We start from the raw sequence: 26,753 nt of genomic DNA, 5'->3' as shown, positions 1-26,753 counted from the left end.
GTAAAAGCAAATACCAAATATCATTACACCTGTTGACATGTTTTTAGAAGATAGCTACAGTAGTTTAGTTCTAGTCTGTCTATCAGTCTGTCCAATACCTGTCATTCTGTTCAATAAATGGTCCGTCCAACATCGAACTGTCTGTCAAATGTTATTTGTTATTATGTTATTTATTTATTCAAGATACAATCTTATAGTTTACTACAATCGGATAAGCTTAAAGCTCAAATTCAATTGGCGTATTTTACTTTGTACTACGAATACAGCAAAAAATGCATCTGATTCCAGCTGATTACCCAGTTTCTACATGCAGTCTTAAATGTATTTGAATTTTGTATTCGTTATACATTATCAGAAAGCTGATACCTAGCAACAACAAATTTGCAAGGGAAAAATAATTTCCATAATCCGCGATATTATGAAGGGATAAGATGAAATTTCTACAGCGGTCATTGCGGAATGCGGATTGTAGTTTATTGAAAATAATCATCCTTATTCTGCGAGGCGAGTGACGTGACTATTTTGGAGTCAACGCGAATGAGGTGACAATTGTTACTTAGGTGACTCGCTTTGTCACAAACGATGGTGACTAGGAGACTCGGGTGACACGGTTATCACCTAAGTCACTTAAGCTAAGTGACATCACCCCATTCGACTCGCCGAGTGACAATTCTCGCGTAACTTTTCAAAAGGATCCCAGTAACAATGAGAGATTCTCTTTGTGCCCCTTCTCTTTCGCTTGCCACGGCGATGCAAATTAACTTTAAGACATCAGCTTTGTATAAATCGGTTGCTAACGTCACTGTTTATCTAAACGTTAAGAAATTATTCGTTAAAATGCATTTATGTGGCCGTAACAATCAAAAGAGAAGGACGCCAAAGAGAGTCTCTCAATATTATTTAGGTCCTTATGAAAAGTTACGCGAGAATTGTCGAATTGAGTCACGTGACTCGTAGAAAAAGGGTGAATGTCTACTCTAGTTAGTACCTACTAGTGTTAGTACCTAAAGCTTGCTTCATTTAGAATTGGAACAAACTTTGATTTTTTGTATTTTTGATATTCTGCAAAACGATTGTATTTTGTAAACAAACAACATGCAAGCCAAAAGAAGGGAAAAAATTATGCACAGTTATTTGGAAAATCCATTGTGGTCTGCATCTAGGCCAGCTAAACAGCTGAAATTGCCCAGAAATGCCGTATGGCGCCTTATCAAACTATGGCCAAAATCCGTGCTCGAAATCTATACGACCGGATATTAACCAAGTTCGACGGGTGTCTTCTGATGAAGGATGAAACCTATGTAAAGGCTGACTTCGGGCAAATGCCAGGTCAAAAATTTCACTTGGCAACGGCTCTGGGGGATGTTCTAAGCAAATTTAAATTTGTTTTTGCCGACCAAATTGCACGAAAATTTATGATTTGGCAGGGCATTTGTAGCTGTGGCAGAAAAACGAAAGTTTTCGATACAAATAAGCAGTGATGTTAAAAACTCGAAATCTCTCAACTCATCAAAAATCAAAATCAACTGTGAATCATGTCAACTTGATCCTATGCAGAAAAAACTCACGCGTTAGTTTTTCTGCTTTTATAGCAAGAAGCATAAAACTCACACATTTTTCTTCCCGCTTGATCATATTCTGCTTTGCTTCAACTGCTACCCGGAGCTGTACACCTATCCAGCTTTTTACGCGCTATAATGGCGGACGCTATAAATTGTGTTCGTAATATGCGTACAATCTTTTTGTCAACTCTGCATACATCAAACCTGGCACTCTTCTCTTGCAACACTACCGTCCTCTTTCTTTCATTTACGCTAAAGAAGGAGAGCAAAACTGTGCGAAATGTAAACAAAACTATTGCCCTCCTTCTTTTACGTAAACGAAAGAAAGAGCAACACTGCCTTACAGGAGAAGAGTGCCCAGTTTTGATGGATGCAGAGTTGTCAAAAAGATTGTCCGCATATTACGAACACAATTTATAGCGTCCGCCATTATAGCGCGTAAAAAGCTGGATACGTACAAATTCCTTGTTGAACAGCATAAGGTTTTGCACGGACGAGCATTGAGATTGCTGACAGCTTTCGTACGCACACTATGCCGCGTATACGTACACGCGATTTGTTGCTGTTGCTGTTGGTTTTTCCATGACATTTTACAAACTGGGGGAAAACAAACCACCAACACAACCGCAAATTAGCAAGCTCTATAACCTCGCTTTTTTGACGTCTATCAGTGGTTTGTTTACATCGACTTACAATGCGGGTTAAAATGATTAAAGTGAATATTGTTAAAGGCAGGTCAGAGAAGCACAAAAACTGCCATTCCGAGTAGTTTAGAGGGCGACACTGCTGAACAATACGCTTTTAAAACTTTTAACTTTAGTTTATGCATATTGTGTTTGCCTAACAAATAGTAAACAAACCACGAGTGGATGTCAAATGGATGAATTGCGTTCATTCGTGACGTCACCTTGCAAAACCTTATAGGCATTCTCTCGTGCGATACGTAACTGTGACTGAGCGTAAGAGAATGAATCTCTAAATAAATCGTAAAGTTAACTAAAACACACATTTAAACTACATGTTTATCTAATTCTTATTCGGCTTTTTACTTTCTAGTAAAGAAAATGTTGATGCTCCCGAAGGAAATATGTAAATTCTGCCAATTCGTTTGCCATCTTCATTCATGAATGTGTGCTAGCTTTTTTCGCAGCTGGTGTTTTCTCTTTCGCTCTCTGGTTCGTTGTATGAAATGCCTGCTGCGGAAGAAGTAAGCAAAATGCTCACAGCTGAGTTTGATTCACATCGCATAGCAACAGAGACATCGCATATAATAGCGAGAGAAATTCATATGTGAGTTCGGCGTTTCTGATCAAAGATGAAATTTCTTGTGCTTGAAATGTCATTGAGTTTTTTGCTGGTATGAATTTTTCAACACTTCAAATAAGACAATGACGTGGGAACTGTACCAATCGGAGTGCCTCCAAAAACGAATTTTGCCGGTCATTCGATCCCACCATCATCCCGTAATGTTTTGGCCAGATTTGGCAAGCTGTCATTATAGCAAAGTCTTTCAAGAATGGTATGCAGAGAAAGGGATCCAGTTTGTTCCGAAAGACCTTAGCCCACCCAATTGCCCCCAGTTCCGTCCTATTGAGAAATACTAGGCAATCATGAAGAGGAGACTCATGGCAAATGGAAAAGTTGTCAAAGACATCAATCAGATAAAGGCCTGGTGGAATAGGATTGCCAAAACGATGGACGAAAAAAGTTTGCGCCGCCTAATGAGCCATATTACAGGAAAAGATCGAGAATTCCTTCGAAACCGTGACGAATAATTTTATCCGTATTTTTCTTAAAAGTATGAAGAAAATGCTACATTTGTGTTAGAAAAGATAATGAATTCCATAATAAATAATAAACGCAATGTTCCAATACTATCTGAAGCAAGCTTTACTAGCTAGTATCTACTTCAGTTAATACTTTTCTAGTTACTGCAGCACCTCTGGTTGTCGTGCCGAGAAACTAATAATTGCATGTTGATCTCCTTCAAGATCCAGATTGTTTACTTGATAAAAATTTCATCAGGATTTTTTTTGGAAAGGGAGAAAGATGTGAAGAATGATTAATGATTGATGAACTGGTAAATATTGATATAGACCAAAAATATGTGGTTGTGCAATGGCAAGTGGGGCCCACATCCACGCTTTTTCGGTTGATTCCCGAATGTTTTACTCATTAAACTACTGCCGCCCGTTATATTAGGTAGTCTAAGGGGACCGCCAGAGTGCAAGCGACATGCGACGCGACGCGATATTTCTTGCTGTAGTTATCCAGCTTTCCACGAGCGATAATGGCCGATATTGAGCACAAGTGAGCACAATCTTTTGACATTCATTGGAGGAGCGTCGAGTTCGCCCTGACGGAGTTACTATGGATACATTCATGATTGTTTGTTGTTCGAATGTAAACATGTAAACATTGTTCAATTTGACTGTGGACTGTGCATTTAGCAACATGAGAGCGAAGTCGTGTCGCGTCACTGTCGCGTTTACTCTGTACGGGGCCTAATACCTAGTCTTGTTCTATGCTCCAATTCTATCGTTCTCGTATACGCACCACACACTCCTATGCGACGATATTATTATTGTTTGATTGCTCTTACCCGTGTTGAAAAGTTTTCGACGATGGAACGCGAGAGACGTAAAAAAAATGTGTACACTCACGTTGAAAACCTAACGTGGTCAGGAGAAAAGGCTCTCAAATTTAAAAAAAATCGGCTGTAGATACTGTATCCAAACTTTACAGGAAGACATTGACGTTGGATCGTGCAAATCAACTAAACTACTACGAAACATATGACCGCAAACTACAAGCGGAGATTAACAGGGTAGTCCGAAATTATCTGGAAGTAATTTTACGTAAAGGTTTTTTGCGGCGCACTGTACAGTTCGGCGAACCAGAAACTGGTTGTCAAAAAACGTGAAAACTGTGTGACTAAGTATAACGGATATTTTTAATGGACGATAAACCAACAAATTTCGGGTCAAAAATATTGCCTTCCTAAACGTTCCCAAAGTGCAACTCTCGAGGTAAGTTCCTATTTGCCTTCGCAGATAAATTTGCTCACAAATTGATGATTCGGCAAGGCATCTGTAGTTGTGGAAATAAAGCAAAGGTCGTCATCGTAGGCAGATGGTTGGCAGGTAAATGGTTGGATAATGCATAGTGCTCCTTAGCCTCTTACCCAGTAGCTTCTATTTCTACCCCCACATGATACCAGCCGGAATATGACCCCAACCTTAGTGGAGATCGCGTAACCAACTCCGGTGGAAACTAAGGTCGTATACCAACAGGGAAGGAGGCACAGTGTAGTCTCGCCACTGTAAGATGGCAGGCCCATCACGACTCTCGATAGAGTAGGCCCTAGTGCGGCTATCTATCTAAATACAAAACACTAAAAAGAGTCAGGAAATTTCTACTGGGAACATTCGATATGGACTAAGGTTAAAAAACAAGGACATGAGATGGAAACTTGGTACCTGAAACTGCAGATCGCTAAATGCTCGATCAGTTAGAACCCCGAAAGTGGCACTGTAGGAGATCTGTCGCACAGACGAGAAGGTATGTAGGATCCGTAGCGGCAAAGCCCAATTTTATCAGAGCGGTGGAGCGACCAACGAGCTAGGAACGGGTTTCGTAGTGTTGGGCAAAATGCAGGATCGCGTAATGGACTGGAAAGCGATCAACGAGAGGATGTGCATGTTGAGGATAAAAAGCCGTTTCTTCAACTACACCATCATAAAAGTACATTGTCCCCACGAAGGCAGACTCGACGACGAGAAGGAGGCGTTCTTTGCGCAGCTGGAGGCAATGTAAGACGGCTGCTCATGACGGGACATCAAAATCGTTATCGGGGATATCAACGCCCAAGTCGGCAGGGAAGCAATGTATAGACCGGTGATCGGGTCACATAGCCTGCACACCGACACGAAAATAACGGCCAGCGATGCATCAACTTTGCAGCTTCCCAAGGCTCGCTGATAACAAGCACTTTCATTCCCCACAAAGATATTCACAAAGCTACCTGGAGATCACCTGACCAACGAACTTCGAATCAAATCGACCGAGAATATGGTCGAGGGACGGTATTTCTTGAACATCACCAACGTATGCTCCCTACGGGGAGCGGGTATTGACTAGGACCAGTAGCTAGTAGCAGTACTTGTGTGCTCAAAACTATCGACGGTTTATACCTGACTATAAAGCCGCCCTCTTCAGCTAAACATTCGGCAATTAGAAAACCCGCGAGTTGCCGAAAACTACGCGCACGTACTGGATGAAGCGCTGCCTTCCTCTGTGAAGCTAGATGCTTCGACCCTCGAAAACGGATGGAGTATGATACGGTCGGTCGTCAACGAGGCCGCAACGGCAGGGCTAGGTGAGAAAACCTCGAGCGCCCGAAATGACTGGTTTGACGGAAAAAACCAACAAGCGATAGAAAGGAAAAAAGAGCTTCTAAAAACTATCTAAGCATATCAACGAGAGAGAATTTGGCCAAGTATAAACGAGCGCGGAATGAGTTGACCACAATCATGAGGAGGAAAAAGCGCTAGAAGGAGGACAGAGATCGTGAGAAGCTGAAACAACTATTCCGAGCTAATGACACACGTAAGTTTTACAAGATGATGAACCAACTCGTAAGGGCTATACACCTAAAACTGACAGAGACAAAAGAAGATACATAATAACAATCGAGCGCGTGGTGGTCGACAGATGGAAGTAGTTCTTCGATGAGCACCTCAACGGCGATATAGCAGAAGAAGACGCAACGGATGTTAACCTAAGAGTGCCTACAAACGACAACAGCGTGACGGCTTCTCATCTCGAAGAGATTCGGCGAGAAATCGGTCAGCTGAAAAAATAGAGCCACCAGAAACCGATTCCCGGCAGAACTCTACAAAAATGACCAAGAACCGGTAGCAACGGCACTTCACTGGATAATTTCAAAGATTTAGGAGGAGGAGAAACTACTGGAGGAGTGGATGGAAGGTGTAGTCTGTCCCATCTACAAAAAGGGCGACCGGCTAGATTACTGTAATTACCGCGGCATCACGTTGGTCAACGCCGCCTATCCAGTAAACCATTTGGTTTGTATATCTCGATTGCAACTGAGATATACGAAATCATATCTGAACGAAAAAGTTGTATTTCACACCATATAAGAACATATATGTACCAAAGTGGAGGCAATATACGTGCGAAAATTTTGACAATTATGTGTAATTCTATCTTGCATTTTATTCAATGGTTTTTATAACACGCAACTTAATACTCCTGAATATATGATTAAGATAGAATCTAATATTGCAACCATTTATACTGCTTTATAATTCACAGTCATGAGTTGTATATGAGGAGTGAGGACACGCACGACTGCAAAACAACTTATTGTTCACTTTGTTTTGACATACTCTAATCATTATACAATTGCAATGTAAAATTGACATGAAAACGATTTAATGTGAACTTTCTATTACGATCTTGTGTTATCTGGGTACAAGGTGCTCTCCCAGATTTTGTTGCATCGTCTATCCCCAACAACAAGAGAATTCGTAGGGCAGTATCAGGTGGGCTTCATGGGGGCCCGTGCTACTACGTATCAAATTTGTACTCTTTGATAAATCCTCCAGAAATATCGTGATTACAACTAGCCCACGCATCATATTTTTTGTGCATTTCAGAGCAGCATACGATACAGTTGAACGCAAACAGCAATGCCTATGGCAGATAATGCACGAATACGGGTTTCCAGACAAACTGGCGCAGCTTACCAAAGTTACCCTGGAGTGAGTGATGTGCTACGTGCGCGTTTCGGGGACACTCTCGAATCCTTTCGAATCGCCCAGAGGGTTGCGGCAACGAGATAGATTGTCCTGTATGTTTATCACTATCGCTATTGAAGACGTGATCCGACGAGCGGGCGATTCAAAAATGGCTCAAATGTTATAATCAACATGACATCATTTGCCTATGAAGACAATGCAGATAAACCTGATTTGTTTGTACTGATCTAGTGTGTTTAATTTGTTTCATATTCAGTTTTTCCAACGATCCCGATAGAAATTCGCGAATTAAATATTCACAGCTTGTTATTGTGCTTCCCGAGAAAATATTTCGTTTTTCAGCTTTATATAGTTGTGCGCAAAGGTAAATCATGTATTATTGACAGTGTAAGCACGTGTAAGTTTTCAATGTTTATGCTCTTATTCTTTGCTTAGATAACATTTGTTTTGATCTATTACGTACAGACTTACAAACAACACAGTTACAATGTCTTACGTTAACCGAAAATGATAAAATTTAAATGCTGATTGCGTTTGTAAATAATTTATCCATGTTTGAACGGGCAAAGCTACCCTAGCATTCAGCTGATGAGCGAGAGAGAAATATTGTTGCTTTTCTCGTCACTCTTGCGTTGACAGTTTCTTGCGAGATTTCGTGTGAGTGTAAAAGAGATACTTTGACTGCGAGCAACCAGATCAGAGCTGCGCGCAACTGTTAGGCGCACAACTAAACCAACGAAAGAAAAATTTTAGATAATAATCGCAATACTGCCAACTAAATCAAGCCACCGAAACAATGACAAAGAGCAGGGTGGGCAATTCATACAAGTTTCAGCATAATAAGGGTTGTCAGTTGTTCAGCCTCCCAGTTGGCTTCGAGGTATGACGCTGGCCTAATAAGCCAGTCGTCGTATGTTCGCATCTCGGCTGGGAGAGGCTGTTAGAGTCAATAGGATCGTAGCAAGTGACCCTGCAATTGTCCTGTACTCAAACAGCTGGTTGCGAAATCTGTCGTATAAAAACAGAAGGTTAAGTTTCAATTACGGAATGTAGCACCTAGGCTTTGCTTTTTTTTCAGTTGTTCAAATTGAACACTAACTCCGTTAGTTTAGATGAGTCCAAATTACCGGGGGTCCACGGTAGAACTCGTTTACTGGTTTTTAAACTAAAATCAAGACTAAAATAATATAAACTTAACTGAAAATTATGTAAACGAGATAAATAAATTAGTTACACCTCTTTGTTAAAGTCAATATAATCATGGTTAATTTCATAAGTGTTATTTTCAAAGTTTTTGCGACAGTAAGCGATAGCAAAGCCGGTTTGTTTAGTATTGTACTGACAACTGAGGCACTCTTGGTATGTGTATAAATAAACATAATTTTCGACAGAACCGGTTGACCCTTGTTCGTTAAATAGGCTAATTACACTTGCTACCTTATATTGTAATAACCAGCTGAACATCCCTACCTAATTACGGCACACTGACCCGTTGAGGTATGATGAACTAGGAATATGAGTTGTACACTCATAGCTGTGTTTTGCAGATTCAGTCGGAAGCTCACCCACAAACTTATTAGGGCTTGCGGTCTGTTTATTACGGACTCTACCTCCCAGTTGGCCACGAGGTACAATGCTGGCCTAACAACCCATTCATCGTATGTTCGAATCTCGACTGGGAAAGGCTGTTAAAGTCAATAGGATCGTAGTACTCGCAATTGTCCTGTACCCTAACAGCTGGCTGCGAATCATATCGAATAAAAACAGAAGGTCAAGTTTCGCCAACCGAATGTAGCACTACCTAGGCTTTACTTTTTTGGTCCATTTATTTATTCTCATCATTTCCCCGTATAGGCAATCAATGTGACAAACGCAAATGAAGTGTTTCGACGTCATTCGAGGAACATAAATCACTAATAAACACCCATTCTACCTTACGTTTCCGAGAGTTTATGATGCAAAACCTATAAAATTTAAGATTTCTGCGATTTTCATTGTTTTCCGAACCAGCTCTAATTCGGTTGTATAATCGGCCGGCCTGTTGCCGTCTGCCTGTCTCAAACAGACGGTCGATGAGGCACTAAGCACACACAGGTTGGCGTAAATATGTTTGCAGCATTATTCACACCCATCAGAGTGGTGGTTACTGATTAGACTTGCTACGAGCCAGAAAAATCCTGTCACCCTCCCCTGCTGATTACGGCCACCAGGGGCGTTGGGAATAATATCTCAAGTATTTACTGTCAAAACAATAGAACACTCAATGGAGACGAACCAGGGAATTCCGCGCTGTGATTGCTACTCTTCAATCCCAGCCACATCACTCACCGCATTAGATAATGTCGGCATCCAAAGTGATACATTTAGCATTAAACTAATATTTTTGTCCAGGAAAACAATGTTGGTCTAAAGCGTCATGTGATTGATGTATTCATTGATAAGTTATTTGCAAAAAAGCCACTGATTGTAATGATAATGGTATCGCTACTAATTTTCAGTTTGTTGTTTTGCATAAAGCCTGCTGACTTCCTGACTGTCGTCATAATGCGGCATAATATTGCAGGATTTATTTTATAATCGTAGGATTTATATCAGATTAAATCTAGTAAGTAATTCTACGCAGAATCGGCCATTCGGCCATCAGGTGGCACTTTTAATATAATCGAGAAAAACTTGGAAAAATTCTTTTTAATTCTACCATACGTATGGTATGCGACCTTAAGGTTCAAACACGAATCGCCGATTTCCGGAATTTCAAATGCGATTTTTATGCTCAAAACAACAGATATGCTCACGAAAATTTATCATTGTGTTCTGACAGACGCGAAGAACACAATAAAAAAAATTCGTGAACATATCTTTTGTTTTGAGCATAAAAACTGTTTTTGAAATTCCAGAAATCAGCGATTCATGTTTGAACCATAAGAGCTACGTATATTTCGGCCGCACACTGAAGAAGGCTACAATTTGTAGGTCATAGCCGAAATACACGTATCTGTGAAGGTTGCAGAAAATATAGTAGAATTAAAAGTAGAAAGAAATATTTTTCCGATTTTTTCTCATTTATTTGTGAATTATATATAATATGCTGTTCCTCTTACGAGGCAGTAGGGTTGGTCGCGAGACTTCCAAGCTGGCACCATTAAAATTTAACAACGAACGACGTAAGAAATAATTCGGGTTGGAACAATAGGCAAAGATCTTGGCTGGGTGCTATACAACAAAAATGTTCCTTGAGTAGTAAGTAAATTCAGCGGTGCATTCGAGCGGGAAATCAGACCTATTTTGCCTTTCGCAAAACGCTACGATCAACAAGAATTCGCGCTGTACGAAGCTGACAATGTACAAAACCCTTTTTAGACCGGTAGTTCTGCATGTACTTGAAGCTGTGATGCTGCTTACGGAGAACACCAGTGGCTCTTGCCGTGTTCGAGCGAAAGGTGCTACGGATGATATTGGGCGGAGTACAAACTGAAAGCCAAGAGTTGCGGAAACGTATGAATCACGAGCTATAGACACTGTTTAAAAAGATTTCCACAATACATATGGCGAAAGTCGGTATGCTACGGTGGGCCGGACATCCCCACCCCACCAAACAGAGAGACCCAATGTATAAGATGGCTCGACCAGGTCGAAAACGACTTGCAACTTCTGAGACGCCTGGGAAATTGGCGACTAGATCGATTTTAATGGGTACGACTGCTTGAAACAGCACGAGGCACCCCGGCTCTATGCTGACGACGACGGCCGATTCTTCAACATCAGTATTGTCAACGTGCACTCCTCCACCTTGAAAGAGCACTCAGTTAAAGCTCGGCAACGACCACTGCCTATGCTGCCAATGCTCAGGTCGGTCAGGAGGAGGGTTCTAACCGGTGATTGGGCACTTGAGCGCTCGAGGCTTGAGGTCTGTTGGAGTACCGTTGATAGCAAAGGCTTCAGGATGTGGAACGACTTTAACAGAGGCAGCTAGCTTTTCTCTGGCTGAGAACACGAACTAACAAGAAACGATAATCTTGTAGCGAAACTTCACAAGTCATTTTCCGTCGGCTGTCACCACTAGCCAATAGAGTCGTGGGAAGCTATCAAGTCGGATTTTCGCAAATTCAGTCTACAACGGATTAAATCTCTCCGCAAGATCCTTTAGCAGTAACCTATTCATGGACTTTAAAGTCACGTATGATTCAGTAAATTTGCAAAAGCTGTGAATAGTTTTGAACGAAAACGGTTTTTTCAGAAAGCTAATCTAGCAATCATGTCTAAAATGCAGGGTTGATGCGGTGTGAGAGTTTTGGCTAGTTTGGCGTATCCCTTCGTGTCTCGCAGAGGACTTGCAGTAGGTAGTTAGCGTTCAACCCGGTCTTCAACATCGCACTAGAAGGTGTTATAAGGCGATCAATTGCGAGTCATGATTTTCAATAAATTCGTTGATAACTCAATTTACGTGTTTGGCCGTAGACGTGGATGTTGTTGGCAGAACGTTTGAGATGGTAAAACTTCAGTACATCAGACTAGCACTTAAATCAGGGGAGATTTAATTGAAGATAAATACATTCAAAGCGACGGACGAACCGAAGGCGACGGATCTTGCTAAGATCTAAGATGTGACAATCGACGGAGATTACTTTGAGGCAGTCAACGAGTACGGCGAACCGGCAACCAAAGACAACAGCACCAGCCGAGAGATTAGAAGACGTACTATCAGCGGAAGTCGTACATACTATAGATTCGACTAGCATTTATGACCGAATAAACTGACTCTTGGTACAAAGTGCACCTTGTCTGGCCATGAAACATGTACTTTGCCCGAAGAGAATCTGCGAACACAAGTTCGCTCGTCCTAACAGGTCGAAGCTTCTTTACGACGTTCAGACTTGTACTAATTTGATCTCTGTGCTTGGGAAGTACGCTAAAAAAATATTTAAGTCTTCTGGTCCTAACAAAATTTTCTGGGACCGCGATAAACCTAGTCTAATTTGTTGTTCTGAAAGTGAACAGTTATAAAATAGTAAGCGACCAACTCTTACTTTCGCTCGATTCTATCATCATACTGCAAGAATTTATTCAAAGACTGATGTCTTTATAAAAAAGGGCTTGATGGAATATTTATGCATGCGACGCGATGCAGCGATTTTCAAAGTGAGGAAGAATTAGCGACTGTCTGATTCAAAAATAGGTCTTGGTCATGTTACTTCACAATTAGTTGCATGTAATTGTTTACTTACTTTCGATTGTATTGCTGTCAAGTGTGCAATAACCGATAAACAGAGTGTCAAAAAGAACTATTAATGTGCAGAGGACATTAGCTAATTGATGATATTTTAACTGTAATAATTTTAACTCATTATTCGTATGTTAGTTGAAAGACAATTATATTTCAAATCAACTTGTCAAAGACAATAGTACTAGAGTACGGGAGGGTATTTTCAGCAGGTTTCTAAATTCAGCCTATTTGCCTTTTCTTTCGCCAATAAATATCCTTTGCCGACATACAATTTTAATATGTTATAACTATTTTCTCAAGACTGTAAGTAATCTACTATTTTTTATTCAAAGAACGTCAAAACCACCTGTCCTTCCACTAGAACTAGGCCATAGGCCTAGAAATAATAGATGCCATCGCTTAATGGTCTGTAAATACCCTCCCGTACCCTATGTATCACCTTTTTACAAGGAAATTGGCGGATGTGAACCAGTGGTAAAGTATAACCCAGATTATTTATTTATTTTTCCCGATAAAGCCTAAGTTGTGCGTCCAATGACTAATATTTTATATTTTGAGCTAGATCTTTGAATCAGTTAACATTCAAGCCAGTCACCTAAAGTTGACTAGTGCTCAAGTTAAACAAAAATTTTCACAATGCGATTTCGACGCCAATCACCAGAAAGAAGTGGGATTTATTACAATATATTAAATTAAAAATTTGAGTGACAAACATTAGCAAAACGTCAAGCTTTTTCGAATTGAACATATATATTATATTTAATCCATTATGACCTAGACTAGAGTATGAAATATCTTACCCCGTTTTCAAAACCTGTTTACTGATGAATTTCAATAGATAGCATTATTAATGTATCACTATAAGAGAGTTAAGACATCAATCTGATGTGGTGAGATAATCTGTCAGTTTTTGTCATTTCATCTGTATTTTCAACAGTGCAAAGATGTTAGAAATTGCGGAAAAAAGTTAAAAAAAATGGCGAAAAAAATTTTGTCTCCAAAACATGAAAATGTCTGCATTTTGTAACGAAAAATTACCTGAAGTGTAAAATGGCATAAATTTGTTAAGTCTATCACAAAATTCGACAAGAAATGTGTTACAACTTTGTAATTTGTTTTTGATTACGGCGATTCGTGTTGACGGCACTAACCCTCTAACGGGTAAGACCGTCTAGAGACGGCCTTCGCTTTTGGAGCTCCAGAGCCGCATACGAAATTTGTTTTTAATTGGCAATATGCAAAATGTGTTCAGAACAGATTTCTTGACATTTTGATACTAATATCATAACATAATCTGACCATGCATTCAAAAGTTATCATTTTTCAAAAACAAAAATTCCGAAAAATTCCGAAAATAATTTATGCGCAAATATTCCCTTTTTTACTTTTGAAGGAAAAGGACATCTAGAACAAAATGACCTAAACAATTTTTCTATGAGTAAATCTCATGCATTATTTTAATTTTGCAATATATCTGAATTGAAAAAATATCTGGGCAGACTGTTAGACATGAAAAAAGAAAAGGAGAAATTGGACTTTTTCTTACCTGGCGCTCCTCCAGATAATTATTTTTGCATGAAAATCAGAACGTAAAGTTTTTTTGTGTGTACTTTCATGATAAAATAGTCATTAGTTTGATCACATCGTTTTTACGGTGTTGCCCGTTAGAGGGTTAAACGATCTCTTGCACACTCATAGAAATGCCCGTATGTAAGTGTGGGTGAAAGTCTGCCAAAATGTTTCGATCTCTTGCGCTCTTTAAGAAATTCCCATTCCCCTTCACCCGTACAGTAAACTTTTGGAGGTGGCAGCAGTTTACGTTCGTCAACGCGAATACTAACGCATTTTAACACATCAGTTTTGCTTGAACCGGTTTCCGGATAGGGTTGCCAAGTCTCCAAATTACAAAAACCGGCCGGTCGGACTGCCTTCAAAAAAAGCGGGGGGGGGGGGGGGTCATATCACGGCATATTATTAGATTTGCCTGGAATGTGTAATGTGCGTTATTGACATTTTATTTGGGTAGTCGCCGGAATCGAAACCACAACGAACATTAAATGGATTATTGAAGATAGCATAGCTAGCTTCAGAGTGACAACTAGTTGCTTCTGGTGCTGGTGAACAATTTAATTACCGTCAGAAGCAAAGTATTGTCACTGCAAAACTGGCTATCTTCAATGATCCACTACTCAGAATTGCTAACAAATTTATCAGACAATTTAACAAATCCGGCAAAAAGTACCAATCCGGCTTCATGTGTCAGAAAACCGGCCTTTTTGCAGGTTTGACCGGCCACCGGCTTTGCAGGTGAAAAACCGGTCGGGCCGGCCAAAAACCGGCCACTTGGCAACCCTATTTCCGGAGTCACTAGGAAAGTCACTAGCAGGAGCAAAGTTTTAGAGCAAATTGAAAACAAAATTTGATATCTTGATGTAACAGATTTTGAATACTCGTTGTGATTTTATTTTGGTCGACTTAGCGGTTAAAATATCAAAGTTGATTGCAAAATTTCCACGCCGTGAAATTAAATTGAATACTACTTTTGCTATCAAAAATATCAAACGGAATAAATCTTGCTGTTGCACAATATTAATAGGAAAGCAGAATTAGTTGTCATTATATTGCAGATTGCATCAATAACGCGAAATGCAAGGAACTTGCAGACAGAATGCAAGTAAAATCCCAGCAGCGAGCTGTCATTTATTCATGTCAAATGTTTGCAAGCCGTCAAATTGGTGATTACCAAACAGGAGATTCAGAAAAAAGTGAGATAATAGCCCGGAAAAAAATAACCATAGCACAAAGATAAAAATTATGGTAACAGTAGGATACAAAATACAGTAAAAACAATAAAACTTATCGTCAGAAAAGATAACAAAACCATCAAACTTATTGTAGTTCACCATAACTTTCATGGTTTTGAGAGATGAAAATGACGGGTTGTTAGGTATCTTAACAATAAAAAAAATCTATTTTTTCGCGAACAAAAATGTTCGTCTACAGTGAAGGTTATCGTCCTTTTATGGTAATTTTTAAGCGAAAAAATAAAATATAATTGAAAAAAGCAGTAAATTTGTGATGAAATAAAATGAAAAATCAGTTGTTACAAACCTCTGTGAATTCAGTTCTACAGTTACAGATCACATTTCAAAAGGATTTCAAGTGGATTGCATATATCTATACCACAGAGAACAGACATCCAAGCGAAAGGTCCCCACTTGGATAAAACTTATGTCAAATTAGTTGGGAAACTATAGTGATGGTGTCGCTAAAGGCGCATGAAATTCTACGCTAAACTCACAACAGCTAGCTTCTGGCGCTAGCATAACGCTTATAGTCCATATATACTAGTGCCAGAGGAGCCAAAGGTTGTCAGTGTGCAAATCAAAAGAATCATTTAGTTGGGAAACTACAGTGGTGGTGACGCTAGCATATTAGGTGATTTTAATTTGAAATTTTGTCCAAGAATTTCCGAAAAATTTGTTCCTGAATGGATGTCTGTTCTCTGTGTCTATACCTATAAAGAAGGATTTCTGTCTGTCTGTCTGTCTGTCTGTCTGTCCGTATGTTCCTTATAGAATCGAAAACTACTTAACCAATCGGCATGAAAATATGCATGTAGAGGTTTTTTGGGGCCAGGAAAGGTTTTAGTGATGGTTAGAAACCCCTCCCCCTACTAAGAGGGGGGGCTCCCATACAAATGAAACACACATTTCTGCATAACTCGACAACTAATCAAGCAAATAGAACAAAATTTGGCATGTGGGTGTTTTCGGTGACAAGAATTTATTCTACGGTAAATTGAAACCCCTCCCCTCTTTATAAGAGGAATTATAACTCCGCTCCTCTTTAAAAGGGGGGGCTTCCATACAAATTTCCTCATAACTCGAGAACTAATCAAGCAAAATCCGATTTTCTATAGTAAATTAGGACCCTTCCTCACTTTAAGAGGGGGGGCTCCTGTACCAAAGAAACACAATTTTCCTCATAACTCGAGAACTAATCAAGCAAATAGAACCAAATTTGGCATGTGGAGGCTTCTGGAGGCAAAAATATTTTCTATGGTGAATTAGGATCCCTTCCAACTTTAAGAGGGGGTGCTTCTACACAAATGAAATACAAATTTCCTCATAATTCGAGAACTAATCAAGCAAATGGAACCAAATTTATCACGTGGGTGTTTTTGTAGTCAATAATATTTTCTATGGTATATTTTCTATGGATTTCCTCACTTTAAGAGGGGGGGGGGCTCCTATACAAATGAAAAACAAATTTCCTCATAACTCGAGAACTAATCAAGCAAATGGAACCAAATTTGACATGTAAGTGGTTTTGGACGCAAGAATTTTTTCTATGGTGAATTGAGACCCCTCTCTTCGTTAGAAAGCGAGTTATGGCCCATCTCCCCTTTAAGAGGGTGGGCTTCCATACAAATGAAATGCAAATTTCCTCTTATCTCGAGAACTAATCAATCAAATGGAACCAAATTTGGCATGTGGGAGTTTTAGATGGCAGAAATTTTTTCTATGGTGAATTACGACCCCTTCCCCTTTTAAGAGGGGAGCTCCCATACAAATGAAATTCCAATTTCCTTATAACTTGAGAACTAATCAATCAAATGGAACCAAATTTGGCATGTGGGAGTTTTAGATGGCAGAAATTTTTTCTATGGTGAATTACGACCCCTTCCCCTTTTAAGAGGGGAGCTCCCATACAAATGAAATTCAAATTTCCTTATAACTTGAGAACTAATCAAGCAAATGGAACCAAATTTGGCATGTGGGAGATTTTGGAGTCTTGAATTTATTTTACGATAGTTAGAGACCTCTCACCCCTGTGGTAGGGGGATATGGACTCTCATATAAATAAAACAGAAATTTTTGCGAAACTCAAAAACTAATAGAACTCGAGAAATTCGAGACTCTTCCATAAAACATTAGTCAATATTGCGCTCTTCACACTCAATTGGACTGCACAGTTATTAAGTGCAACCTTCAAAACTGTGATGAAAAGTGTGCTACTGATAATATCGCTAGTAATCTTATATCGATAATACCATCAAACTTTATCGTCATGGAAGAATATCGAAAATTGGAGGGTTTAAAGTGAAATCTTCTTCTTGATTTGTTATTATTTTAACATTTTTGTTCTATTTCTTACGTATTTTTGCTTATATTGCCATATTATCGTTATTAATTATTAACGATAACAAAACTTTATCAATAATCGTTATAGATTTTGACCGACATTTCCCATCATTAAACTCTCCCATCTGAGCTGACATTGGATTTAGCAGTGGCGCCAGTACCAGTTGTAGGAAAAGCAAATAGTATTTAATTTTTCATTTATTTCATATATGCTGCATATTTATTATTAGTTATGAATTATGCGTGGAATTATGTATTTAGAAACTATTTTTATATTATTCTTTGCGTCGGTAACAACTCTACGTAAGCATTAGAATTTAAATAGAAATCAACCAAGATTCATGGTTTTTTCCCACGAAATTTTGGCAACTTTTCTCACCTACAAAATGTGTGACTGGACAAGTGTGTTCAAAATCCAACTTTCAATGCAAAGAGCAATACAAGACCACAAAAACTATCTATAGTAACACTAGATCATTCAGGACGAGACGGTCGCGAGTGTTGCCGCTGACCCGCCGTCGGAAGCGCCGTCCACTGGGGGGCTTGCAAAACTCGAGATTGTGACAAAGATCATCCGAGATTCATGATTATGTACAACACAGGTTAATTTGTGGCAATACGAAGTTTGTCGGGTCAGCTAGTACAGATATAAGCAAAGCATTTGATGCAGTCGACATTAATAGTGTCTTCGAGGCTGTTAAAGATTTCGGCATTTGTGGCTCGTTGTACAACTGGTTAAAATCTTATCTCAAGTATAGAGTACGATTTGTAAAAATTCGTGGCTACAAATCTCGTTCGTTTACTGTGCACTCAGGAGTACGACAAGGTAGTCACTTAGGGCCATTGCTATTCGTACTTCTGATGAACAAATTGCCAGATGTTATCTCCCATGGGACTATGCCGATTTATGCAGATGATGTGAAAATCTTGTTTCCGATCAAATCTATTGATGATTGCATTAAATTGCAGCTCGACTTAGGTCAGGTAGGAACGTACTGCGAAAACCGTGGATTGAAAGTAAACACGAATAGTAAGCACAGTTTCACTTCATCTGGTCCAAATTTTATAATACCCAAAATTAAAAAGAAAAAGTTAAAAAGAATCCAGAATAGAAATTATGATCAAAATATAGAATCGAGTTGAATAAGAAAAATGGCTATAAAACCATTATGACTGGACACGGACAGTTATGAATGTCAGGTTACAAGCGTTCAAAATTAAGTAATTTAGCGTGGCGATTTAATTTCCTGCTTTCTCAACGTGCTATTTTACTAAAGTAACACGTAGTCCTGCGTCAAAAATGTGCGAAAAATCGCTAAGTTTAAACAGCTGCCGAAAACGATTATTTGCCATGTATCGGGCGAACATTCGGCTGATGTGCTAACTGTTTTTTGGTGGCAGGCGGTTTGAACCGCAGCTACCTTCCACGATACCTTCCAATTCAGCAACAGGTACCAGTTGACCTTCTCGTACTCACGGTTTGCTGCATACAGTAATTAATTGCTTAGAATAAGTGCTAAGTCAAAGCTTAGGTCAATTTATGCCTTTGACCAGCGGCAGAAGGTTCAACTTTAATGAAAGGAGACCACCTTTTGATTGAGTTGATCCTGGATAATACAATACAAAATAATAATGAAAGGTATTGGGGACGTTACAAAAATTGCATGATTTGCTAGATTGAACCGTGAATCGTGACTGAGTTATTATAAAACTCTATCAGAAAAATTTTAGTCTTTCCGCAAAACAAAACCTGTTGCTCGGGAAAATTTTCATTCAGGGTAAATGCACCAGGTATGGCTATAGTTAACATGAAGTAGTAGTGAAGTAGTATATTCAATTTTCTAACGACGAGCGTCGTCATGGTATTTGCAGAAATGTGTGCAATTTTCATTCGAGCAATTTCCGAATGAAAACGCTAGTCATGATGACTAAGCAAATTTCTTATACCAATAAATTTGCGAGTATGTAAAAGCAAAGCTAAGTTTAAGCTAGTTTAAGTTTAAGACTTAGGCGCCCCTCAGTAATTTTATCCTTTTTTCGATAGATTACACAACTGTCTTGTGCCGTGTCATAGAACATGAGGCAAGTAAAACGAACTAGTTGGCTCTAACAGTGGCGTAGTTTCAAACATATATGTTGGCATATTATCATTGAAACTTATTTTATTTGTATTAAATTTAAACTATCTGGCAAATCCAAAAGTAACTATAAACTTTTTTATGAACATAAAATCAATAAAAACACATTAACTCATTTTGCTTAATTTTCCATACTTATAATAAATGTACGTTTTGGGTAAGCCTTTCTAATATAGATATTGGTTGAAAACTGCGAATAATTTTGCAATGAAAAAAAAAAGGATTTCATTAATTCTATTAATTTAAAATCATTACAACAGGTTCTTCAATTCATATGTTTGTGGAGCAAACTAGTCTGGTTTCGTTTCTGTGAAAAATTGTGTTTGAATCTACACAATTCATAAAAACTTACCAAAAAAAACTATTACTATTACTGTACTATTTATTGATTTGAATAATAGTAGATTACTTTGGAAAGTAAACCAGACACCAACTGACAGTTAAAAATGCACTCCTAAATGCCAAATTTAAGATTACACCAGCACTTTAATTTTGAATGCAACAAATATCAATTGGAGAATATGCTGATTTCAATGCATAAACAAAATATAATTCCCGACAACAATGTTGCGCCATGACATCTGTTGGAAATGGAAATGAAGAACTACATCCGCGATTTTTGATTTCGCTTTTACCGGCGATAATTTATCCAGCTGCTAGCAGCAGATCACTCCAGAAGCAAACCGATAACCTGTTTTATGGTTCCTGGTTGTCTGAAAAGTCATAGTTGATTCCGTCTCTGGGTCTGGATGCAAGGCGATGTCGTCAACCCGTACCATGCCATACTAAACTAGTAAAAAATCATGAATTACTTACCAAAAACACATTACAAAACTGAAACACTGAATATCTACCGTCCAGCATATTGTATTTTTTTAAACCGTAACGTTACATAAATCGTTTACTTTCGGCAAATACTACAATACTCAACACATTACGAGATCTCCGCCCGCCGACACACGGAATTCATCATTTCAGCCGCTGAAATAGGAATGTGCTAACAAGTCTTCTTCGCACCGCACGATTCCACGAAAGCTGAATCGAACCCACCGGTAAGAGTATATTTTCATAACTGGAAACATTCGCCAAAGTTCGCTAAATCTGAGCTCTACTTGGCAGCGAGACAAACTGACCGGGAGCATCACAACGACAGTCCGTTGGAAATGATCTCTATGGAAATGATAAACTACTAATTGATAGCGTTCGGCATACTAATGATGGTAGTTACCGGAACAGCGCGGCGGCGGCGGCGGCGTGCATTGTGCAAACCACGTTGCCAGCGAAGTATTGTGATTCTTTACAATGGCCCAAAACTTCCAATTTCGCCGGTACAACTATAGCGTTGTACGTTAGGCGGACCCTAGTAGACGTTAATAGTACTATAACACGTGAAATAGTGCAGAGAAATGCATATTAGCAGGTACTGTAATCTTACGCTAGTCTGAATTCTTTAGTGTTAAAACTATAAACCGCGCTTATATAGACATCTTTCTTCTCTGTAAAAAGAAAACAAGTTTATTTACGCAAACTTGATTCATAGCAGTTTGACATCATTAATTCCATCCGGTTAGTAAAAATCCGTTATACCTCTCATCCAGTATACGGTGACTGGCTACCTATCGAAGCTAGCATATGATTCGAATTAGGTGGACACAAATATGACACGTGAAACAGTAGGTATGATTTTCATGTGCCGTTTTGATTGGATGTTTGACGTTAGTAAGCACCGATCTGCTTTCATCCATTCCGTTACATTACATTGATGATGGTTACACTTACGACGATGATGACACGTGCTTGCACTTGAATCGCGTGTGCATTTGTCAATGCATACATTAATTTGTAAGTTTATATTCTAATAATTATAGAACAAATGAAAAATAATCGTGCATAAGGTGGATCAATTGATGTATGGCACAAAGTATTATCGTCATCATGGAACACATGTTAAAAGTTTCATTCAAGTCGGAAAGGGTCAAGATGAGCCGTCTACTCGTTTGGCAGAGAAATGCTTCTATTGGGCAAACACATACCGAACAGATTTTTTTTAAGTTTCGGGAATAAATCATTGGCATATTTGCTTATGACGCATTTCATGTAAGCTTAACCAATGGTTGGTAGCCACTCTCTCGGAATCCAGCAAAACTCTTTAGGTCGCTGCACCGTTGGTGACGTCGTTGAAGATAACAACAAAAATTAAAAACTAAAAAAAGCACTTAAAAATGTTTCTCTTAAAAATGTTTTCTTATACTTTGCGGATTTTTTAAAAAATTACAAAATGGGTCTACATAACATAAGCTGCAGTGTGTGATATCGACCATAAATTACAAGAGTGTGTTCTGGAGAAAAATTGAAATGTGGTGAAGAAACCATTGGCGTAGCGACTCAATTCGATCTTCAGTTACTCGTCGTCCATTCCCCAGGCTTCTCTGAAGTTTCACTTTCTTCAATTAAGAAATAAAAAATGTCGCTTTAAACCTAAACGAGCCATCACGCACGGTGTCTCCTTCTACTCTGGGTGCCGGTGAGGTTATTGTATAAAACAGGGGCGGACTGGCCCACCGGGCAACCGGGCAAATGCCCGGTGGGCCCCAGTCAAAATTTCGTCGTTACACAAAACGAGATGTTCCAAAATTTTTATTTCGGTTAAACTCTTTCTACGACTCACGTATGTTCAATTGCTGGGCCCCCATGATTTATGAAATCAACCGATTTGATGATTGAAAATTCAGCTTCAAATGGGACTGTTGGGGCCCCGAACTTTAAACCAAAATTTCTCTTTCAATTAAACTTTTTCTACGACTCACAAATGTTCGATTGCTGGGGCCCCATGATTCATGAATTGATGATTTAAAATTCAGCTTCAAATGGGACTGTTGGGGCTCCGAACTTTAAACCAAAATTTCTCTTTCAATCAAACTTTTTCTACGACTCACGAATGTTCGATCGCTGGGGCCCCATGATTTATGAAATCAACCGATTTGATGATTTAAAATTCAGCTTCAAATGGGACTGTTGGGGCCCCGAACTTTAATCCAAAATTTCTCTTTCAATCAAACTTTTTCTACGACTCACGAATGTTCGATCGCTGGGGCCCCATGATTTATGAAATCAACCGATTTGATGATTTAAAATTCAGCTTCAAATGGGACTGTTGGGGCCCCGAACTTTAAACCAAAATTTCTCTTTCAATTAAACTTTTTCTATGACTCACGAATGTTCGATTGCTGGGCCCCATAATTCATGAATTCAACCGATTTGATGATTTAAAATTCAGCTTCAAATGGGACTGTTGGGGCCACGAACTTTAAACCAAAATTTCTCTTTCAACTGAACTTTTTCTACGACTCACGAATATTCAATTGCTGGGGCCCCGTGATTCATGAAATCATATAAGTTGAGCTGTTGGGGTCCAAGCTCCGAAAATATTACCAGCTTCAATTCTGAGTATTTAAAAGTAGAATTAGTATTTCATCCGCAGTTATTTGACTACTTATAAATATCGAACTGTCGGCTTAAGCTCCATACTTAGTTTACTTCAGTGGCGACGGTCCGTTAGCGATCCTGCGCCGAATGAACTATGGTCCTCCAGCACTCAATCCTGGGCTACCTGCCTTCAAACCCCTCGAACACCAGCTAAACGTGCATCATCCTCGATAGCGCACATCTATCAGTGCGATGTCTACTCCGAAGTCTACGGCCTCTTCTTGATTCTATGCTTAAAATAATGTTGGTTACTCTTTCGTCGGGCATTCTAGACACGTGACCAACCCAGCGCAGACTGTCCCCAAGCATTCGTCGATCAGCTTCTTTTAGCGTCTATGATTCATGTCCGTAAACAGCCACCGAGAGGATTAGTGTTCTCTAGAGCGTCAGTTTATGCGAATTTGCATGCTACGGGACTTCAGCTACAAAATGTAATGCCTGCGTAAAGGCCAATTCGCAGCTGCAATTAGTCGTTTTATTTTGCGACTTACATCGTTGTCACATGTCACGAGCATACCAAAATATATTCAGTTCCTCTTCGACACCAACACCATTTGGATTTCCGCGCCATATACTTCGTTTGGCAGTGTTAATGGTAAGTCCCAATTTCTCAATAAATAATCTAAAGGCTTCGTTCGCTACTCTACTTTTGATTTCGGTGATATCGACGTCATCCACAAAATCAAGAAGCACGTGAGGTCTCATCTGCTATTCTGACTCATTATTTTTACTCATCCAGCGTCACACGAATCAACGTAACTAGTTCTGTGGGAAAACCATGTCCTAGCGTTAACTGTCACAGCTCATTTCGTTTTACTGAATCGTATGTCGCCTTGAAATCCATAAAAATATGATGAATCTGCAAATTGTACTCCCGGAACTCGGCAGTTACTAGACGCAGGGTAAATACCTGATCCATCGTGAAGCGACCCTCATGAAAACCAGCTTGAAACTCGCCGACGAAGAACTCAGCTAACGGACTCAGCCACACACGATAGGGAGAGCACCTTATAGGCAAAATTGTGCAACGTAATGTCTCGATAGTTTGTACTCTCAAGTCGATGTCCGTTTTTAAAATTATGGGAAATGAGACCAATCAACCACTCCTCCGATATTTATTTTCCTCTCATATTCGGTTCCCGACAATGAGGTGGCGAATTGTTTCGTACAGCTGCTCGCTCCTCGCTATTAGAAGTTCAGCCAGGATACCATCCTTTACTCCTTTATTCCTTTTTCAGCTCACTGATTGCTCTTTTGACCTCCTCCTGTGTTGATGGCTCCACAGTTTGGCCGTCGCTCAAAATTCTCATCCTGTACCTGCTAATCTTTGTGTTTACTTCTCTATTCAACAGCGTCTGGAAATACTCTTCCACCTGGCTGCTGCCGTCAGGTTGCAGGTTGCCAGCACTATCATTGCACATCACAGGCATGGCAAAATTCTTGCACCTGACCGTTTTGTGGAAACTCCGTGTGTCGTTGCTGGCGAACCTCTCCTCTGGACTGGCGAGCATGTGCTCTTCGTACTGACATTTTTAGACGGTTCTTTCTTCCGCAGCTCTACCAGGACGAACCAAAAAGATTCGCGCAGAGTCTCGAGCATTCCTCACATTGGAATCGTATGAAGAAATTCTGCACAGGATTCGCACAGAATACCTTGCTTGTAGAAGCAGAATTCTTATAGGAGAATCCAAGAGTTTAATCCCAGGGATAGCTATAACTCGGCACGGGAATCGCCTGCACTATGAACTGTTTTGTTCTGATGTGAAGACGCAGTAAGCTACTCATATATATTGAACTGTTGACATCCTATCATTTATAAAATCAGCTTATTTGATACTTGCAATTTTGCATGTCATTAGCCCTATAACTTAAAATCTGCAGAAATATAAATGCAGATGCAGAATGCAGAAATATAGATGCACAGTGGCACTTATCAGAATGTGGAAAGTTCTCTTCCGGGTTCGCTGAAGCACGGTCAGTAAAGAATCAAATATTCACGCTGCGGCAGATCCTCCAAAAAGTTCATGAATACAGAATTCTACGCACAATTATTTCATTGATTTCAAAGTTGCGTATGATACCATCGACCGTAAAATCATGGCCATTCTAACCTCGCAGGGGACTTTATCAACGTGATGCTCCCTCATGTGGGCTGTTCAACATGCCGTTACAGGATGTTATGAAAGGAGCAACACACAGGCACAATCTTCAGCAAATCTAGTTAGTTCGTCTGCTTTGCCAATGAAATGGATATTGTCGATAGAACAACATCTGTGGTGGTGGCTGAAAAAACTAAAACTCAAAGTAGCGAAGATTGGGTTGAAGAAAAATGCGTGCAAACTAAAGTACCGTGAACCGCTAATATGACGCACACACTAAAAGCTGGTAACTCGGTCCTAATAACGACTGAGTGTGTTTTGTTTCGAGCATCGAGCCGCTATGCTGCCCGTTCTCCCGATACTCGACACTCGACAGTGCCTGAGTCGAGCCAAGTTGCACGGGGCCCCTAATCTCAAAGGCCCGGTGGGCCCTTTGGCTCCCAGTCCGCCCCTGAAACCATTTTCCTTACAACGTATCCGTTTCACCTTTGCTTAAAGGCTTTCGGCAATGTAGGGCACGGGAGGGTATTTTCGGCACATTAAGCGATGGCATCTATTTCTAGTTCTAGTGAAAGAACAGGTGGTTCTGACGTTCTTTGAATAAAAAATAGTGGATTACTTATAGTCTTGAGAAAATAGTTATAACATATTAAAATTATATGCCGTCTCCCTGAGCAGTATCAGTTGTTCTCGATTCAATCACTTCTACTACTTTTCGTTTTCTGCTTGTCCTCCGCCAAACAGGGTTGTCGAGGTTCATATAAAGAAAGCATGTTCTGCAGTTTTCTCAACATCCACGCATTCGGGACACACGAGGGACTCCGCATGCCCATGCCCCGAACAGAATCTTTGTCAGGTGGAAGTTGACTTCGCCGTGGCGCCTGTCGACCCACCCGGATACTTCCGGAATAAGTCGGTGTGTCCACCGGCCCTTTGTGGAATCAGACCATGCCCGCTGCCATGTGGTTATCGAGGCCGATCTTGTGGTACTCCGTATGCCTCTAGTTCCACGTTGGTTGAAGCACTCTACGTCCTCACTGATGATGATGCCAATAAGCATCATACCCGCTAAGACGCAGATTGCGTCATATGAAACTGTGTGATACGCACTAGCCATTCTCAAGCACATGAGACAATAGGAACTTTCCAGCTTACCTAGGTAGCTTTTGGTTCCTAACGCCGATGACCACACCGGTCCGCCATACCTAAATATGGACTGAACCACGTTGGCTAATAGCCTTCGCTTGCTGCCATATACCGCAGAGCTATTAGACTTCATACGAGACAATACCGAAATAGCTGTGGAAGCCCTCT

The 26,753-nt window shown here is 39.8% G+C and overlaps 1 protein-coding gene across 1 annotated transcript in view; it reads right to left on the bottom strand.

The window, feature by feature from the left end:
* LOC128745508 (sodium-coupled monocarboxylate transporter 1-like) overlaps positions 1-26,753 on the bottom strand; it is a 39,822-nt gene that overhangs the window by 9,948 nt on the left and 3,121 nt on the right. The window lies entirely within an intron of this gene.

This window comes from Sabethes cyaneus, chromosome 1 (genome assembly GCF_943734655.1).
Source record: "Sabethes cyaneus chromosome 1, idSabCyanKW18_F2, whole genome shotgun sequence".
NCBI lineage: Eukaryota > Metazoa > Arthropoda > Insecta > Diptera > Culicidae > Sabethes > Sabethes cyaneus.
Note: the sequence above shows the minus strand (reverse complement) of the source record. Positions and strands in the feature narration are given on the sequence as shown.